The sequence below is a fragment of the Bos mutus genome, chromosome 24 (genome assembly GCF_027580195.1).
Source record: "Bos mutus isolate GX-2022 chromosome 24, NWIPB_WYAK_1.1, whole genome shotgun sequence".
In the NCBI taxonomy this organism is placed as follows: Eukaryota; Metazoa; Chordata; class Mammalia; order Artiodactyla; family Bovidae; genus Bos; species Bos mutus.
In genome coordinates, this window is record NC_091640.1 from 274,029 (window position 1) to 282,762 (window position 8,734).

The 8,734-nt window shown below is 38.1% G+C and overlaps 1 pseudogene; it reads left to right on the forward strand.

The window, feature by feature from the left end:
- The first annotated feature begins 7,112 nt into the window (after positions 1-7,112).
- On the forward strand, positions 7,113-8,108 carry LOC102271810 (olfactory receptor 5D18-like; annotated as a pseudogene).
- The last annotated feature ends 626 nt before the right edge of the window (positions 8,109-8,734 follow it).

Below are 8,734 nucleotides of genomic sequence, written 5' to 3' on the forward strand. Positions count from 1 at the left end.
TTACTAGTGTGTGAGATGAGTGCAATTGTGCAGTAGTTTGAGCATTCTCTGGCATTGCCTTTCTTTGGGATTGGAATGAAAACTGTCCGTTTCCAGTCCTGTGGCCACTGCTGAGTTTTCCAAATTTGCTGGCATATTGAGTGCAGCACTTTCACAGCATCATCTTTCAGGATTTGAAATAGCTCAACTGGAATTCCATCACCTCCACTAGTTTTGTTCATAGTGATGTTTTCTAAGACCCACTTGACTTCACATTCCAGGATATCTGGCTCTAGGTGAGTGATCACACCATCGTGATTATCTTGGTCATGAAGATCTTTTTTGTACAGTTCTTCTGTGTATTCTTGCCACCTCTTCTTAATATCTTCTGCTTCTGTTAGGTCCATACCATTTCTGTCCTTTATCGAGCCCATCTTTGCATGAAATGTTCCCTTGGTATCTCTAATTTTCTTGAAGAGATCTCTAGTCTTTCCCATTCTGGTTTTATTTTATTTTATTTTATTTTTTGTCTATTTCTTTGCATTGATCACTGAGGAAGGCTTTCTTATCTCTTCTTGCTATTCTTTGGAACTCGACATTCAGATGCTTATATCTTTCCTTTTCTCCTTTGCTTTTTGCTTCTCTTCTTTTCACGGCTATTTGTAAGGCCTCCCCAGACAACCATTTTGCTTTTTCGCATTTCTTTTCCAAGGGGATGGTCTTGATCCCTGTCTCCTGTACAATGTCACGAACCTCAGTCCATAGTTCATCAGGCACTCTATCTATCAGATCTAGTCCCTTAAATCTAGTTTTCACTTCCACTGTGTAATCATAAGGGATTTGATTTAGGTCACACCTGAATGGTCTAGTGATTTTCCCTACTTTCATTTCAATTTCAGTCTGAATTTGGAAATAAGGAGTTCATGATCTGAGCCACAGTCAGCTCCTGGTCTTGTTTTTGTTAACTGTATAGAGCTTCTCCATCTTTGGCTGCAAAGAATATCATCAGTCTGATTTTGGTGTTGACCGTTTGGTGATATCCATGTGTAGTCTTCTCTTGTGTTGTTGGAAGAGGGTGTTTGCTATGACCAGTGCATTTTCTTGGCAAAACTCTATTAGTCTTTGCCCTGCTTCATTCCGTATTCCAAGGCCAAATTTGCCTGTTATTCCGGGTGTTTCTTGACTTCCTACTTTTACATTCAAGTCCCCTATAATGAAAAGGACATCTTTTTGGGGTGTTAGTTCTAAAAGGTCTTGTAGGTCTTCCTAGAACCATTCAACTTCAGCTTCTTCAGCATTGCTGGTTGGGGCATAGACTTGGATTACTGTGATATTGAATGATTTGCCTTGGAAACGAACAGAGATCATTGTGTCATTTTTGAGATTGCATCCAATACTGCATTTTGAACTCTTTTGTTGACAATGATGGCTACTCCATTTCTTCTGAGGGATTCCTGCCCGCAGTAGTAGATATAATGGTCATTTGAATTAAATTCACCCATTCCCGTCCATTTTAGTTCGCTGATTCCTAGAATATCGACATTCACTCTTGCCATCTCCTGTTTGACCACTTCTAATTTGCCTTGATCCATGGACCTGACATTCCAGGTTCCTATGCATAATTGCTCTTTACAGCATCGGACCTTGCTTCTATCACCAGTCACATCCACAACTGGGTATTGTTTTTGCTTTGGCTCCATCCCTTCATTCTTTCTGGAGTTATTTCTCAACTGATCTCCAGTAGCATATTGGGCACCTACTGACCTGGGGAGTTCCTCTTTCAGTATCCCATCATTTTGCCTTTTCATACTGTTCATGGGGTTCTCAAGGCAAGAATACTGAAGTGGTTTGCCATTCCCTTCTCCAGTGGACCACATTCTGTCAGACCTCTCCACCATGACCCGCCCATCTTGGGTGGCCCCAAGGGCATGGCTTAGTTTCATTGAGTTAGACAAAGCTGTGGTGTTAGTGTGATTAGATTGATTAGTTTTCTTTGAGTATGGTTTCAGTGTGTCTGCCCTCTGATGCCCTCTTGCAACACCTACTGTCTTACTTGGGTTTCTCTTACCTTGGACGTGGGATATCTCTTCACGGCTCCTCCAGCAAAGCGCAGCCACTGCTCCTTACCTTGGACGAGGGGTATCTCCTCACCACCGCCCCTTCTGACCTTGAACGTGGAATAGCTCCTCTAGGCTCCTCCTGCACCAGTGCAGCCACCGTTCCTTGGAGGTGGGGTTGCTCCTCCCGGCCGCAGCCCCTGGCCTCGGGCATGGGGTAGCTCCTCTCGGCTCCTGCCCCTGACCTCGGATGTGGGGTAGCTCCTCTCAGCTGCCGTCCCTAACCTCGGACGTGGGGTAGCTCCTCTTCACCATTCCTACACTGTTGTTTACACCAATTGGCCTGGCATGGAAAAACAAGTGCTGACTCACAAGACCACAAACAAAAACAATGGGAAGAAATTGTAAGGATAAACATTTTAGATACCATGCTTCCCAGGATTGATGATAATACAGGTGGCTTATATAATAGTATTTGGGAGATAAGGAAATAGATATTTAATTGCATATAAGTTAACTAGAAGGACATGAAAATCTACCAGAATCAAGTAAAAGATGATCAGTGGTTTATTCACTCCCCCTCACCTCCCAAGGGGACAATAGACAATATCTGGAGGCATTTTTGGTGTCACAATGCAGGGACAGGGGTGAATGTACTATCATCTAGTGGACAGAGGCCAGAGAAGCTGCACAGGATAGCTCCCATAAAAAGAATAATCCAGTCCAAAATATCAATGGTGTCAGAATTGAAAATCTCTGAAAAAAAATCACTGATAAAGAATTATGATAGTGAGAACTGGCGTGGAAAAATTGCCTTCTGATTGTTACTTAAATATACTTGTGAAAATACTATGGCGGCTTTTCATAGTATAAAAATTAAATATATGCTCTGATAATCCAGTAACTCTGCTTCTGAATATTTATTTATTTAATTCAAATATTGATTTAATTCAAAAGAACTAAAATGATTTAAAAGAGATATTAGCATTCCCTTGTTCATTGCAGAGCTATTCACAATAACAAAGATTAGAAATAACCTAAATGTCTATGGACCAAAAAGTGGATCAAGAAAATGTGGCATGTACATAAAAATGGCATAAAAAAATAAAGAAATTATGCAGTAAATTACCACATGGATGACAGTATGCTTAGTGAAATATGTCAGTCACAGAAAGACAAATACTGTATAACTCCACTTATATGTTCATGGAGTCAAAAAGTGGAGTGATAGATGTCAGAGGCAAGAGGAGGGGGAAACAGGAAGTTACAAATCAATGGACATAAAATATCAATTAAGCAGGTTAAATGGGTTCTAGAGATATACTGTACAAAAATCATATTGGTAGTCAACAATACTGTATTGTACATTTAAAATATCTTAATTTGGTAGGTCTTATGTGAAATGTTCTTACCACAATAAAATAAAAATAAATATTAGTACAATATGATCACTAAAATCTAAATTTTACTTGGATTCCATCAGCTTTTTCCCTTTAATTCCCTCTTTATTTTCTTGGACCCAATCCAGGTACCACATTGTACTGTCATCATGTCTCCCTAATGTCTGATCTGTTACAAATTTTGACTCTTTCTTTTTTTTTTTTTTTTCCTTTGGCTTCAATAATTTTAAGGAGTATGGATGAGGTATCCTGTAGAATGCTTGCAGATATGGGTTTGCCTAATAATTTTCTTATAGTAAGATGAGATAATAGATTCTGTGGAAAGAATGTCACAGAGGTGAAGTTTCTCATCACATCATTTCAGGGGATAAATGATGCCCACACTGCACCACTGGAGATGCTCACCTTTATCTTTTACTTCAGGTAATGTTGGTCATATTTACTAAACTTGACTGTGAGATTTGAAATGCACTTGAGTTAATAAAAATTATTTATACTGTGTTAATTTTCCTTATTTAAATTCTATAGTCCTTGGTTTCTACAATGAATATGTGTTATTTCAATAATTCAATAAACAGAAGTAATTAATGGAATGGATGTGGTGGTGCAATCAAACAGAACAGTTATTTTAAAGGGATCAGTTCATTGTCCAAACTAAATATTTAACTTTGTAAATATCTCTGCTTTAACTCTCAATGAATCATGATGATCTAAATGCTGGACCTTCATACTTCTTCCATATGTTAGAGTAAAAGTATGGAGGAACAAGGTTATGCCTGGCATGTTATAGTCCTTAAATTAATATTTAATAATGATTTCATCTATAATTACATAATTTTTATAATTGTAAAAAAGTATCAGTGTGAGGAAGGGTCTGAGAGAAGTGATTTTTAACCTACAAATGTTCATGTGAAATGCCCCTAACGCTGCTCCAGGTTTTATAGAACACAAGAAAGAATTACATCAGAGAATTGTGATTAATTTTAATCATTTCAAGGCTTTAAGAGAATGAGGCAACAGACAGTCTCTAGAGTTTATGCCCCATAGGTTGTGACTTTAGATATAAGACTATATCCATCACTCCCAACCAGGAGAGATTCTACTTTCACCTATCAGCAGGTATCATGGGAAGCTGCTGTGAAACACAGGAGCTCAGCCTGGCACTCTGTGATGACCTAGGAGAAGGCATGGGAGGGAGGGTGAGGCTCAGAAGGGAGGGAGTATATCTGTATATATCCCTTCCAACCAAAATTAAATTCAAAAATAAGATTCTAAACAAAAATTAATATTATTTTCTAAGTAGGGTATTAGAAAAAAAGTGTGAGGGAAAATTTACCATTTAGACATAGAGAGTCCTTGAGTAATACTGAGTCATTGTGAAAGTTACCAATCTGAACTGTAAAGGAAGAGGAAGTGGACTCAGCCTACAGAGCTTTGTGTGAGAACTGGCTCAGCTGAGCCCTTAAAACAACAGGGCTTCCCCGGTGGAACAGTGGTAAAGAATCTGCTGCTAGTGCAAGAGATGCAAGAGACTTGGGTTTGATCCCTGGTTTAGGAACATCCCCTGGAGTAGGAAATGGTAACCCACTTCAGTATTCTTGCCTGGAAAAAAGTCCATGGGCAAAGGAGTCTGGCGAGCTACATGCAGTCCATGGATTCACAAGAGTCTGAAGCAATGGAGTGACTGAACACAAACAAGTGCCTGGAATGGAGGGTTAGAAGAGCTCTGAGAATCTGTGGAAGGTGCATTATCTGGTTTCTACAAACTTTTGAAGGAGTAGTCAAATTGAAATAAAGACAAATATTTAATAAAAAATAAGCAGAGATTAAACAAATGCTAGTGAAAGAAAAGTAAAAGGCACTATTTTTAATTAGGTATGTAAACCAGCCTTGAGAGCAAAAATTAAACAAAATAGAGAAAAAAGATATAGGAAAGATATTAACTGTCATATTTCCTAAATCCAAAGAAACTCACCAGCAATTTAAAAATAACATTTGGGTCACAAAATCCATTGGATGAAATAAAACATTAGTTTAATATTAATTTTCAAGTGGCTTAGACAAATCAGCTATATTTAGAATGTCTAGCTTTGTGATAGATTGTCTTTTTAAAATTTATACTCAAATTTATGAGTATAGGAAGATATAGGGATCTTGAGTGTCTCAGTTTTGCCTATGGTCTGACATCACTGTTGAGCCATATAAAATCTATTTCTTGAGTTATGGGACTAGAGACAACCTTATCGGAAATGATAGAGAAAAGTCCTGGTATGGTAGGGTCTAAGAGGTGTAGGTCACCAATTGTGCATGCATGTGTGCTGAGTCGCTCAGTTGTGTCCTATTCTTTGTGACTTCATTGACTATATAGCCAACCCGACTCTGTCCACATAATTTTCCACTCAAGGATACTGGAGTGGGTTGCCATTTCCTCCACCAGAGGATCTTCCCAACCCAGGGATTGAACCTGCATCTCTTGCATCTCCTACATTGGCAGGTGGATTCTTTACCACTATCCCTTTGAGAAGTCATTGGTCACCAATTAGAGAAATACAATTCTTTTCTATTAGCATTTTCTCATGAAATATCATCACACTGAAGTACTACCTTAAATGTTTGATCTTTCTCTTTTACAGGTAATATAGGGACAGAATAAATGTCTTTATTTATGGACATTTCTATGTTAGAATCTTTAGTAGTGTTAGTTACATTTTTCTCAACTTCCTTTCTCATCTCACCTGCTGCTGCCTTCTAGTATAGCTCTCTGATATGTACATTTTCATTGGACAATTTCCCATAGGTTTAAGATCACTAGTTTGTCACAAATTGGAACATGATTATGAATAAATGGAATATCTTAGTACTAAGACATTGAACATAGATTCTCTTTTAGACAAATGGAAAATTCCAGGAGTCTGGATCAAGATTCCAGTCACAGACGTGTAGATTGATCCTTATTTGCATGTTACAGGGAAAGTCAAGGATCTCTGTCTTCTGCTTTGTCATGTCTTTGATAAAGACATAGACTGTATTATCCTTATTATTTGTTCAGTGTTATTATTCCACAAGCAATGAGGTGGGATTGATAATTAGGGCTCCCTGGGTTGAGAAGAACACTATCTGAAAAAAATTAACTAAGGTTTATTTTGACAATAGATTTACTGAGTCAGAAACAAAAGTAAATGTTAAAGTATCATGTGGAATTAACAATAAAGGCACAGATGTAAACTGTTAGAGGGGTCATTCTTAGTGTCACATTGTGAACATGTGATGCAAAGTGTAATTTAAAATTTTCTCACTTCTGCTGCTAGTTTTAGGACTGAAATAATCAGTTATGGTACTAGGCTAGGTTAATCTTTTATGAATTTATAATGTTCAAGAGGACCTAAAAGTGTTATAGAAGGATTTCACTTAAAATAACTCCCAAATCTTTTGATTTCATATTATCTCTAAATGTTGAAATTATAATTCAAACTAAAAAGTTCAATAATGGTACTGTGCTATTTAAAGAAAAGTTTAAATGGTTATCTTTTTAAAATTTTAGACATGTAGCAATCGTGAGTAAGAAACACAGAGAGAGGTTCTAAAAGAGACACTTTGCTTCCTCTTCCAGCTTTGGAAAGGAATAGTTAACCAAGTGTCTTACATCCTTATTTCCCTTAATATTTTTCTTTCTAGGACTGATTCAGATTCTGACAAACAGAAGCCATGTTTCTATCAGAGAGAAATAAAAGTGGGGCCGTGTTCACTCTCCTGGGCTTCTCCGATTACCCAGAGTTGCAAGTCCCCCTCTTCTTGACATTCTTCACCATCTACAGTGTCACTGTGGCAGGGAATCTTGGGATGATTCCAACCATCAAAATTAACCCCAAACTGCACACCCCCATGTACTTTTTCCTCAGCCACCTCCCCTTTGTGGATTTTTCTTATTCCTCCATCGTTGCTCCCAAGACCATGGTGAACCTCATGGTAGAAGACAGAACCATTTCAGTTGTAGGCTGTGTAATACAATTCTTTTTCTTTTGTACCATTGTGGTGACTGAGTCCTTTTTATTAGCTGTGATGGCCTAAGACTGCTTCGTGGCCATCTGCAACCCTCTGCTCTACATGGTGGCCATGTCCCCAAGACTCTGTGCCACGTTAGTGGTTGGATCTTATGCCTGGGGTGTAGCTTGCTCCTTGGCATTCACATGATCTGTTACCAAATTATCATTTTGAGGTTTCAACACAATCAATCACTTCTTCTGTGAGTTCTCCTCCCTGCTTTCCCTCTCTTGCTCTGATACTTATCTCAACCAGTTGCTGCTTTTCATTTTTCCACCTTTAATGAGGTCAGCACACTCTTCATCATTCTCCTGTCTTATGTGTTTATTGTTGTCACCATCCTCAAGATGCCTTCAGCCTGTGGTCGCTGCAAAGCCTTCTCCACCTGCGCTTCCCACCTGACCACCATCAGCATCTTCCCTGGCACCATCCTCTTCCTGTACTCTGTGCCCAACTCCACACCCTCCAGGCACACAGTCAAAGTGGCGTCTGTGTTTACACAGTGGTCATCCCCATGTTGAATCCCCTGATCTACAGTCTGAGAAATAAGGATGTCAAGGACACAGTCTCCAAGATCATGAACTGTAAAGTGTTTCTTATTGAGCATTATTATAATAGTAGAGTTATATAGTGTGTCTGCAGAGGTTGGTTTTTAAAGATACATTTAGATTAATGAAGAGTGAATGCTGTAAAATTTGTGAATGCTGGGCTTGGGGAAGGATGGGGACAAGGGATAGTTAGGGTGTTTGGGATGGATATGAACACTCTTATGTTTAAAATGGATAACCAACAAGGATTTACTGTATAGCACATGGAACTCTTCTCACTGTTATGTGGCAGCCTGGATGGGAGGAGGGTCTGTGGGTGAAAGGATACATGTATATATATGTCTGAGTCCCTTCACTTTCCACCTGAAAGTATCACAACATTGTTAAAAGGCTATATCTGAATATAAAATAAAAAGTTTTTTAAAAAGTGTTAAATGCTGTAAATTTGAAGAACATGAATTTTGAGTCAAAGACACTAAACTTGACTCTGTCTCTAACTGGGAAAAAAATAATAGTCTCTCAATTTTTTAATTTTTCATCTAAAATTTTAGGCAAAATAATTGTATTACATAGATGAAAATACAATATATGTGTCATGTGGCATACCTTGTGTAATCTTAATAAATTTAATTTCATCTTCCTTTTTTATATCAAAAAAATCTAAGCTCTCAATTATCACATGCATTTGTCTTCCAAAAATACAAATAGC